Source organism: Trichechus manatus, unplaced genomic scaffold, assembly GCF_000243295.1.
Source record: "Trichechus manatus latirostris isolate Lorelei unplaced genomic scaffold, TriManLat1.0 scaffold00281, whole genome shotgun sequence".
NCBI classification, from domain to species: domain Eukaryota; kingdom Metazoa; phylum Chordata; class Mammalia; order Sirenia; family Trichechidae; genus Trichechus; species Trichechus manatus.
In genome coordinates, this window is record NW_004444217.1 from 221,692 (window position 1) to 234,199 (window position 12,508).

A 12,508-nucleotide genomic window follows, 5' to 3' on the forward strand; every position below is an offset into this window, starting at 1 on the left:
GTCCCATAGGGTTTCCAAGGAGCGGCTGGTGGATTTGAACTTCCAACCTTTTGGTTAGCAGCTGAGCTCTTAAGCACTTCACCACTAAGGCTCCAATAATAATAGGTTAAGCAAGATGAAATTACAGTGACAGCTTTAATGGCTTGGTGACATGTGAAGCATTGAGACATCAGTAATCTCAGGATTCTGTCTGATAACATGATTTAACATAAGGAATCAATTGCCATCTATTTCAGTGTGAAAACCTTCTTAGTCCATATTTTGACAGTTTTGCTATTACAGTTTCTTTTGTGTAAATGGTTCTTATTAGCAGATGATACTTGGCTTCCATTTAAAAATCTGCAACACTGATTTTCACTAAATATGAGACATCTGCAGACTCTGATGGCTTGCCTAGTACCTCGAACAATCAAACTAGAGATATCATGCATCTGCCATCTTTTATAATCTAAACTGCGGCAAGAAAGAAAATGCAGTTATATTTCATAATGAAAAGGAAGTGTCTGAATGCCAACAAGTTGACCCGAAGGATTACCATCTGAGCTGCCAGACTTGCATTGTCTGACATTAAATGTTTTAGCAGCTAATTCTTATGAATTATTGATGTTCTCACCATTTAGCAAATGGACCGCATCACTATAGTAATTAGCACCCTGCCTCTTCTGCTTATCATAGTTAATGTGTCATGAAAGAGCTTAGCATACGACTTTCAAAAAATAAATGATAAAATTTGTTTATATTCAGTTGCTAAACAGAAGATAATAATTTAGAACTGAGGGAAAATGTTCAACAGGTTTAAGTTCTGAACAGGATATAAAGTTATTCTTCTCTTTCAGGCATTTCTTGGGAGGAGGAATAATAACCTGTTCATTTGAAAGATTAGAATTTAACATGCTCCCAAATTGCCCCAAAAAATTACACCATTCTAATAGTGCAATTTATTTTAGTCTAGCAGAGGAAAATAATTTTTCAAACGGTTACCACTGTATACCTTCAACTTTGTATCTATCATTATTCTTTATTACTGCTAGTTATTACTAAAATCATTCTTCTTAAAACGTACCTTAAATAATTCTCACTTAAATAAATGATAAATAGTTAAAAATAACATACTAATTTTGGATACTATACCACTGTTCTCTTTTTGGTTTTTAACCCCACTCAATTTACAATGCAATAGTAATGGCAAGGCTTCAAGCATCATTGTCACCTGGATTACATGTCGGGGTTCTCAAGAAGAGAACAATAGGATGATATGTAAAGATTTAATAATCCTTCAGCAATTATAATATTGTTTGATAAGTAAGCAATGTTCATTTTGTGTAATAATCATAAAATTTATGTTACTTGATATTAGAAACAATTCTTTCTTTCTTTTTTTTTTAATTCTGGTATCCTAGTATCCTAACTATTCAAGTCATTTTGGCTTCAAACATTCTTTATTAAGAAAGTCATTAATCCGGGAATAAAACCATGTCAGCTGCTCTTATATCTTGCCTAATTTAATATTAAAAGCAAAGATCCAGGATTTCTCACAAATAGGTCTCCACCAGTCTGCCCATTTCTATTGGCAGTGAAATTGTTTACGATCGCTGTCCACGTGGATTGCACACGATTCTTGATATTACTGGGGTTTTAGAAATGTGATGAATCAGAAGCCAAAGAGTACACTCCAAAATGTCTCCTACAAGGCTCCTTTGCCTATCAACTTCTGACTGTCTATAAAATGAGGAACATTTCCTTTGCTTTCTATCTCTAATACTCACACGCAGGGCTGCCAGAATAACAACAGTTGCTAGAGCAAGAAGTTGCTTTATTGTCTGATACTAATTATGACCCTAATAACTTAAGGGAGAGTGTTGTACCTGTAGGAAAACATTACGTTGAAATAGTCTCCGCCCCATAAAGTTTGAAATTTAAAGCAACCATAGATGATACTGCCAATCAAAATAGTGCCTACATATCATGATACGAATATTGAGCAAAAAAGTAAATCATGATAAAACAGGCAAGTGGGGAAAACTGTATGGATTAGTGGTAAGTACCTTTATAAAACTGAATGCAGTAAATACAACCTCCTTAACTAGCACTGAAGGTTTTCTATTTCAAGGGATTATTCAGTTATACTACTCAATGCTTTCCTGATTTCCCTTGAGACCTATTTTGCATGGATCCCAGAGTATACATCAGAACTAGAATCACCAGGTCTCTTACTCTGTCTGGCAAGAAAGCTTGTGAATGCATGGAAACAGTTGTGAATCAGAGTTTGCTGTGAAAATTTTAAGCTAGTGTCTTAGGCTGGGTTCTCTAGAGAAGCAAAACCAGTAAAGCAGTAGACCAGAAGCTGGAACATCCCAAGTCCGTGGGTCAGGATAGAGGTTTCTCCTGACTCATGTAGCCACATGGGAGGGCGAACCCAAGATCAGCAGGTCAGACAGCAGGGCTCTTGCTTACAGGCTGCAAAGATTGATGAATCCCAAGATTGGCAGGCAAGACCGCAGGTAAGCTGCTAGCTCCACTCCAGTGAACTGGAGGTCAGACAAACAGGAGCTAGCTGCAGGATCCAGAACAAGCAAAAAGCCCCCGAGCCTTGCCAGAATGTCCACTTGTATTCGATGCAGGCCACACACCAAAGGAAACTCCCTTTCAACTGATTGGCTACTCACAGCAGATCCATCATGGAGGTGATCACATACTAAATCTCAACAGGGAAGTAATCACAACATCACACGACTGCCAAAACACTGAGAATCATGGCCCAGCCAAGCTGACACACAATCTTAACCATCACAGCTAGTAAATCTCAACATATCCACCACCTGGAATTTAAAATATGATGAATTCTAAACTCTATACACTGACCAAGAACTCTCCCAGTATCTCATGTCATTAATTCAAACCATAATATCACACCCCTCCTTTCCCCAGCAGCCATACATAGACATCCAACCGTGGAAATCATATATTTGGAAACTCTCTTTAACATTAGATTCTTATTCTCCTACATCCAGGGTCAAAGCAGGACAATTTTGCAGGCCTATTTTAAAATATCTGTTTTTCTATTTAAAACCACCTTCAGCTATAAGAACCAGCACATAGAATAGCATCCCAGTCTCCTCAGGGATCCAAGATAGAATCTTTAATGTTGTCAATAAGTCATTCACAAAATATTTATTGAAGTTTACTTTATGTCAAGCTATCTGTTCTAGATACAAAGAATATAATAGTGAAAAAGATGGACTGAGTCTCTACCCTCAAATTATTACCCGCTTTCTTTTTATTCAGAAGACTTTAAAAATAACAAAACTTTAACACAAAGTATATAAACAAAATGATAGGATATTTGTTGATGTGGTTACTCTAGTCAGTATAGTAATGGAAGTCCCTTTTGAGAAGAATGACATCTGACTTTAGAAGGAAACAGTCATGCAAATATGTGGGAGAAGAGTGTTTTAAGCAGAAAAGAGAGTGAATGCAAAGAAGTTGATGTGAGGATGAGCAGATGCTAAATGAACAAAAAGAAGAAAAATGTGCTGGAGCAGAGGTAGTCAGGAGGAGAGTAGAGGAGCATAAATGATAAAGGTAGTCAGAGTCCTAATGACAACAGGTTTGGATTGACTATTGGCTTCAGCCATTTGCTCCTTTATCCCCTCCCTATCAATTATTTGAGCTGGTGGGTTTCAGCTCCTCTAAATATTGATTCTGCCTAAGTGTTTAAAGGCGAAATTCTTACCAGATAAATTGCCTGAAGGAGTAGCAGAAAACGAATATGGTAATAGTGGTACCATAATGTCAAGCACTCACCTCCCTTGGATTTATTCACTAGCTTCTGCTTAACTCCAAAAGATTGACAATGAGCCTGAATTTTTAGCTCTTCTCTGACACAACTTGCTAGGCAGATTAGCTGATAATTTCAAGGCAACTTGAACTCACAGGTGAAAATAACTAGTCCTCTCAGAATGAAAACAACAAACTTTATGATATATGTCATCTGAAACAGGGTTACTGAAAGAAGAAAGATAATCTAAAATAAACAAAGTACTAAAAAAATAAAACATTTCCATTGAGTCGATTCCCACTCATGGCAACTCTATAGGACAGAGTAGAACTGCCCCATTGGGTTTCCAAGGAGCAGCTGGTGGATTTGAACTGCTGACCTTTTGGTTAGCAGCCAAGTTCTTAAATAGTTCACCACCAGGGCTCCAAACTAAGTATATATAAGGCATTAAGGAAGATATTGCAATATGAAACAAGACAATAAACCATAATAATGATCCAAGTGGAAGCACGGTATAAAAATGTATAATAGTTCAAGTAAAAAACCAAAAACCAAACCCACGGCCATCGAGTTGATTCTGACTCATAGCAACCCTACAGGACAGAGTAGAATTGCCCCATAGGCTTTCCAAGAAGTGGCTGGTGGATTCGAACTGCCGACCTTTTGTTTAGCAGCAGTAGCTCTTAACCACTGCACCACCAGGGCACCTCATAAAAAATAGTGGGATTAAAAAAGCTAAATAAAAGTTGAAGGGTTGGAAGAACAGACTGAGGTACTCAGATAGCAGCCTAAATGAAAATTGAGATTAAGAAATAGAAAATAAAAGCTAAGCCATACATACAGATGATAGAATTGGTAAAATCATGAAAATAGAAGTCTCTGAGACTTCTAAAAACAGAAAGCAATAAATATTTGAAAAAATAATTGATATGTACTTCCTAGGGTTAAAAAAGTTTTCAAATTCTCATATTTAAATTGTGTATAATGTGCAATACGGAGTGATAAGGAAAACACACACACATACACACACATATACCTAGATTTAAGAAGGTAAATACAAAGGGAAGATGTTAGAAGAATAAAAATAGAATGAGATTATTCTTGAAATATCAAGAATTAGATTGGTATCAGAATTTCAACAGCAACTTGGATTACAGAAGATAGTAAAGAGATATTTTAAAAATAAGTAGGAAAAAGAAATTTGATACTAAATTTTATAGTATCTAAATCATCACATAAATATAAGAGCATAATAAAATATTTGCATGCATACTGGCCTCAAAAAGTTTGCCACATCATGATCTATACTGAAAACTCTTTTGTGGAAATTATGTAAATAAATAAATCTAGGATATGTTACAAAAGATGTGGGAAATAAGTGTGATCAAATACATTATTAATACTAATTGTTGTCCAACAAATGATCTATCAGAAAAGTGTATCTATATTAAAATATTGACACATATATTGTCTAAAATGGAAAATATAGTCTAAAATTTTACACAATATCAAAAGGATGAAAGAATGGAGGGATGAAGGAAATATGAAAATATGAGAGTACATTAAAGTGCTTGCCTCGTTAGGGGTAAGATAATGACACATTTAAGAAGTAAATGGGGTAAATACATGTTAGTATCATCTTAAATTAAGGACAACCATCTTGCAAAGAAAATTAGAACTTATAACGTAAAAGTTGTCAGAGGAAAAAAATCATTTTATTTCAAAGTGTAGCATAAAAAGAGGAAAAACAAAACAAAGAACAGCTAATGGACTATAAAAACTCCTATAAAGAGTAAGCCTAAATGTAATAATGATTAAAATAATAAAATAGATAAAATTCCCCAACGAGAAAGAGTCTCTGAAAGTAGATTAGAAAACAAGATCCAAAAATATTTTTGCTAAATGAGATGCAACTAAAAAAAAAAAAAGAGAAAGAAAAATAAAAAGACTTAAAAATACTTGAAAACAAAAGGATAAGGGGGAAAATGCCCAGCAAGAGCAATAAAAAAAAAAAAAAAAATCTAGGGTAGTAAACTTAATCTAACAAAGTACATTTAAAAAAAGAAGAAGAAAGATAAAAGAGAAACCCTATGTGAAAAAAGATGACTGTTATATACCAGGAAATGTTAAAATAAAACAATAAGATACATTCATAACAATTATGTATCACTTAACAATAGAGCCTTAAAATATGCTAAAGAACAACTGGTAGAACTGCATCTAAACCAACATAAATCACTCATTTCCCTCTCAGAAATTGATTGATTAAGGAGATAAAAAGTAAAACAAGAACAATAAAACTACTAGATTTGTATAGAAATAGAAAAAACTCATTGCCACCAAGTCGATTCTGACTCACAGCAACCCTATATACACCACCCAAAAAAGAGAATGCATGTTATTTTCCAGCATAAGAGTAAAATTTTAAAAAATATTTTTATGTTTGAGAAATTAACTGTCTTATTAATCCTGCTTCCCAGGTGTGAAAGCCCCACATTTCATTTTTGCAGTCTCTTAAGACCACTGAACACTAATGAGGGAAGATCAGACTTGCTGTGGGATGACATTAAGAATATCATATATGAAGAAAGCAAAAGGTCATTAAAAGACAGGAAAGAAAGAAGAGACCAAAATGGATGTCAGAAGAGACTCTGAAACTTGCTCTTGAATGAAGAGTAGCTAAATGGAACAGAAGAAATGATGAAGTAAATGAGCTGAACAGATTTCAAAGGGCTGCTCGAGAAGACAAAGAACAGTATTATAATGAAATGTGTAAATACCTAGAGTTAGAAAACCAAAAGGAAGAACACCCTCACCATTTCTCAAGCTGAAAGAACTGAAGAAGAATTTCAAGCTTCACACTGCAATATTAGAGGATTGTATGGGCAAAATATTGAACGACTTAGGAAGCATCAAAAGAAGATGGAAGGAATACACAGAGTCACTGTACAAAAAGAACTGGTCGATGTTCAACCATTTCAGGAGGTAGCATATGATCAAGAACCGATGGTACTGAAGGAAGAAGTCCAAGCTGCGCTGAAGGCATTGGCGAAAAACAAATCTCCAGGAACTGATGGAATACCAACTGAGATGTTTCGACACTCATCTAGAACTGCTCACTCATCTATGTCAAGAAACTGACTGGGAGAGATCCATCCATGTGCCCATGCCAAAGAAAGGTGATCCAACAGAATGCATAAATTATTAAACAATATCATTAATATCATACTCAAGTAAAATTTTGCTAAGGATAATTCAAAAACGATTGGAATAGTAGTACATCCACAGGGAATTGCCAGAAATTCAAGTCTGATTCAGAAGAGAATGTAGAACAAGAGATATCATTGCTGACGCCAGATGGATCTTGGCTGAAAGCAGAGAATACTAGGAAGATGTTTACCTGTGTTTTATTGACTAAAGGCATTTGACTGTGTGGAACATAAAAAATTATGGATAACCTTGCAAAGAATGGGAATTCTAGAACACTTAATTGTGCTCATGAGGAACCTGTACATAGATCAAGAGGCAGTCGTTTGAACAAACAAGGGGATACTGCATGGTTTAAAATCAGGAAAGGTGTGTATCAGGGTTGTATCATCTTACTATAGTCATTTAATCTGTATGCTGAGCCAATAATCCAAGAAACTGGACTATATGAAGAAGAATTCGGCATCAGGATTGGAGGAAGACTCATTAACAACCTGCGATATGCAGATGACACAACTTTGTTTGCTGAAAGTAGAGGACTTGAAGCAACTTATTCATGAATATCAAACACTGCAGCCTTCAGTATGGATTGTACCTCAGCATATACAAAACAAAAATCCTCACAACTGGACCAATAAGCAACATCATTATAAACAGAGAAAAGATTGAAGTTGGTCAAGGATTTCAATTTACTTGCATCCACAATGAACACCCACAGAACCAGCAGTCAAGAAATCAAACTACGTATTGCATTGGGCAAATCTGCTGCAAAAGACCTCTTTAAAGTGTTAAAAAGCAAAGACGTCACTTTGAGAACTAAGGTGTGCCTAACCCAAGCCATAGTATTTTCAATCGACTCGTATGCATACAAAAGCTGGACAATTAATGAGGAAGACTGAAGAATACATGCATTTGAAATATGCTGTTGGGGAAGAATATTCAATATATCATAGACTTCCAGAAGAATGAATAAGTCTGTCCTGGAAAAAGTACAGCCAGAATGCCCCTTAGAAGCGAGGGTAGTGAGACTTTGTCTCACATACTTTGGACGTGTTATCAGGAGGGACCAGTCCCTGGAGTAGGACATCATGCTTGGCAAAGTAGAGGGTCAGTGAAAAAAAGAGGAAGACCCTTGAGGAGATGGATTGACACAGTGGCTGTAACAAGGGCTCAAACACTGTAACAATTGTGAGGATGGTGCAAGACTGGGCAGTGTTTTGTTCTGTTGTACATAGGGTCGCTATGAGTCAGAACTGATTTGACGGCACCTAACAACAATAACAACAACAATGTTCAGCACTGGTGGCACTAGAATCGTTGAGTTGATTCCAACTCATAGTGACTCTATAGGAAAGAGCAGAACTGCCCCCAAACAGTTTCCAAGGCCGTAAATCTTTACAGAAGCAGGCTGCCAAATCTTTCTGCCATAGAGTGGCTAGTGGGTTCTAATTGCAGACCTTTCAATTAGCAGTCAAGAGCTTAACCCCTGCACCACCAGGGTTCCTTAAACCAAAACCAAACCAGTTGCCATCAAGTCAATTCTGACTCATACTGACCGTATAGGACAGAATAAAACTGCTCCATAGGGTTTCCAAGGAGTGGCTGGGGGATTCAAACTGCCGACCTTTTGATTAGCAGCCAAGCTCTTAATCACTGAGCCACTAGGGCTCCCTAAGAACAGTAAGTACAATTTGGGCATTGTTTCTAGTCATATGGCCTCCAAGCCTGTCTCTCTGGATGTGGCAGCAATAAAAATATGCCCATCAGATCTGCCACAGAAAGCGTAGTTGAGTGATGGCCTCAACCGCCAATCCTGTGGATTTACCATGCTTTCCCTTGGAAGTCATAATTCCATTTGATTGCTTCCAGCTAATGACTAGGTGGATCAAATGGTTAAGCGCTTGTTTACTAGCTGAAAAGTTGGTGGTTTTAGCCCACCAAGACGGACCTCGAATAACAGTCCTGACAATCTGCTTCTGAAACATCAAAGCTTGAAAACCGTATGGTGCAGTTCTACTCTGCACACATGGGGTCGTTATGAATCCAAATCTACTCAACGGCAAGTAACAACAACAATGACTGAGGAAGGTGAGATTATTGAGGCAAGCCTATTCTGGGAAGATGGGGACTCCTCTAATTGGCAACTTTGCCTCAAGGACTGCCAGTCAGCCTGGTCAAAACTTTCTTGGAAGCGTGCTACAATATAAGACACAATTCTTTCTTTTCTCATACCATCTACAAGTGTAAGACCTTCATCGTAGCCCAAGTCCCTTTCCTGCTCCCTCGCCAATAAGTATCTTGTACATGTAATTCATCCTGGTTTGCTTCTCAGTTGAACTCAACTAATGCAAACAGTACCAAGAGTTGTCTGAAAATAGGTGTTAAAATGGGGATTTTTGACTGGCACGTTCAACCTTGGGAAGGCAAAGAGGACAGGATTCTGAGTAGAGGGGCACAGATAGTCACTATACAAAGTGGCAACTCAATTGCTAAAGCTTTTAGTGATGGTGACATGGGAAAAGGCTACATGGAGGGGAGACACCTTGTAGTTTTGATGATTCAGACATTTGAAATGGGGGGAGGCAATGTCTACAAAAACAGTAGAATTGACTAGTTACTGCTTAGTTGTCTTGAAGTTCTTCAGGGAGATAACAGGAAACTAATGGCCATTTACAAACCAGAAGGTCTCTTTTGTGGATTACAAAGAGACTTTTATTTCCTGCATCGGAAAAGTAATTACAGTGGAGGAAACAGTATAAACGTCTGATAGTTAGAGTTTCAGAGCTGCAGAGACATTTGAATCATCAACCAACATATATATGCCATGCTAAGGTTGGTCTTGCAACCCCAAAAACATGACAAGAATTCCTAGGGATGGTGAATGGCCAATGCTGAGTGAAGTGGAAATGCCTGAGTGCCCTGATATACAGTTCAAGAAGTAATAAAGAGGCTGAGGGAAACGGGCTTACTGAAATAGTTGTGACGCCAAAAGGCCCATCAGAGGATTGCTCCATAGAGGTTCAGTCTTCAGGGGCATACTGGGATATTCCCTCCAAAGTAAAGACAGATTGCTGTGACTTACATCACCTATGACAAAAAAGGAAACACAGCACATAGTAGATCTCTTTGAGTTCTGTAGGTAACACTTTCCATACCTAGAAATACTGCCCCAGCCCATATTGTGGGTGACATGCAAGGCTGCTGGGTTTTATTGGGGCCCAAGGCAAAAATGGACACTTCACAATGAAGGATATGTGAGAGTGGGCCCTGGTGGGTCCTATCACATACTGCACCATCCAGAAGCAGACAAAGTCACAGAGCACTAGAATAGCCTCTGATGGAACAGATGAGGTGCCAGCTCAGGGGCAGTACTCTGAAATGGTGGACTGCCATCTTCCAGGCTGAACTACGTGTATTCAATCAAAACCTATATATGAAGCTGTATCCCCAGTAGGAAAAATACACAAGTCTAGGAATCAAGGAGTAGAGCAGGAGTGTCCTCGCCTACAATTACTCCCAATAACCCACCAGGGATTGTGCGCTTCCCATACCCACAATGCTGGGGTCTAGAAAATTGGAGATCCTCGTCTCCAAAAGGGATAAACTCTTGTCAGGGAACACATCAAGGGTCCCATGGAACTAAAATCAGCAGCTGCTGACAGGTCACTTTGGACTATTTGCCCATGGAATAGCAGATGAGAAGAAGAGTTATGATCATGCAGTTAACAGGCCCTGAAGAGCAGGAGGAGGTGGGGTAGCTTTTAGAAAATGGGGCTAGGGAGGAATAAGTGTGGAATCCAAATAATCCTTTTAGGCATGTCCTGGTCCTCCCTTGCCCCATTGTAACAGAGAACAGACATTTGCAGCAATCCCAGTCATAGACGACTATGATTACCAAGGACTCCTGCAGAAGGAAGATTTGGACCACACCCCAAGCGAGCCACCAAGACCTACCAAAGTGAGAGGTGAGAATTAGGGGAATTAGAATAGATAATGCAGGATAATGACTTGCCACATCAAGGCCAACTGCAGCACTGGGGGCTATAGTTCCTCCAATTAATCTACCTCTTTGAGGTCCCCCCTAAGGAAGAGATGACATTAGAGACTACAGAGAAATTGCTCCCTGATCCTGAGTGAACAAGTAGATCTGTACTGCTCAACGTGCTGTTTTGACCATGAAAGCATACCACACAGATCGCCTGCTGATGGCCCCAGCTTCCATCCCTCTAGATCCACTACCATTTTGTACTGAAGCCACATTTCCAACAAGCTGTTCCCAGATAATTACTGAGTACGGTGAGGATATTAAGCAAGACTCATCCTGGCAAATCATAGTAATCCTCCTATGAGTGACTTTGATTCAAATGTTCCCCATCAGCCGGACCGAACATTTCTTAGAACCGTGCTGCAGTTCAAGGCTCTTCCTAGCCAATCTCAATTTTTCCTGCTCTCTCCAGTTTCTCCTGCTTCCTCCCACTATACAGCTCTTGCATGTGTCACTCCATCTTGGCGTCTACTTCTCAGTGGACCCTATCAATAACTTGGCACTCTCAGAGATTCTGTGAGCCACTTAATATCATATAAGAAACTCACTTTGTAAAACAGATGAAAGGTTTTTAACATGGGTATAGGGCAAAGGGCTAAAAGTTACCTGACATGCAAAGGGATTTGAGGAAAAATGAAGCAATATGAAATCTCTAGAAGCAAATATCGATGGCATTAAAACAATATTCAGAAAGACAATAAGAATTGCAGAAAAATTTTGAACTTTGTGATCAGTTAAAAACTGCAAATTATAATTTTTACTATTATTTACAAAGGGAAAATAGTATTTTAAGAATAATACTTTGGAATAAAAAGTAATATGTGCTTATTTAAAAATTTGAATATTCATATATGTAGAAAAATCACCAATCAGATATTTACATTGTTAGATAATTACCGATGAGAAATGTTTCTGCCACTTTTCTGTCAATAAAAGCTTTTCTTTTCCATTTATATAATAATATTTTATATAACATTAACAGGCACTTTTTAAACTAATGTTATTCTATTCTAAGAGTTATTCATGTTACTGTAGTCTTCTTGATGTCATTTAAATATTCTCAATAGTATTGCGTAGAGTGATGTATTACCATTTAGCTCACTATTCCTTAATATTATTGAATATTTAGGTTGTTATAATTATTTTATATATATACATATATACATATACACGAAAAACCACCATTGCTGTGGAGTCAATTCCAACTCATAGCAACCCTATAGGAAACCACAGGGTACCCAACGAGTGGCTGGTGGATTCAAACTGCTAACCTTTTGCTTATCAGACTAAGGCTTAACCACTGTGCCATCAGGGCTCCCATATATATCATATACATATATATACGATGTTGTTGTTAGGTGCCGCCAAGTCGGTTCCGACTCATAGCGACCCTGTGTACACCAGAACAAAACACTGCCCAGTCCTGTGCATCCTCACGATTGTTATGCTCGAGCCCACCATTGCAGCCACTGTGTCAA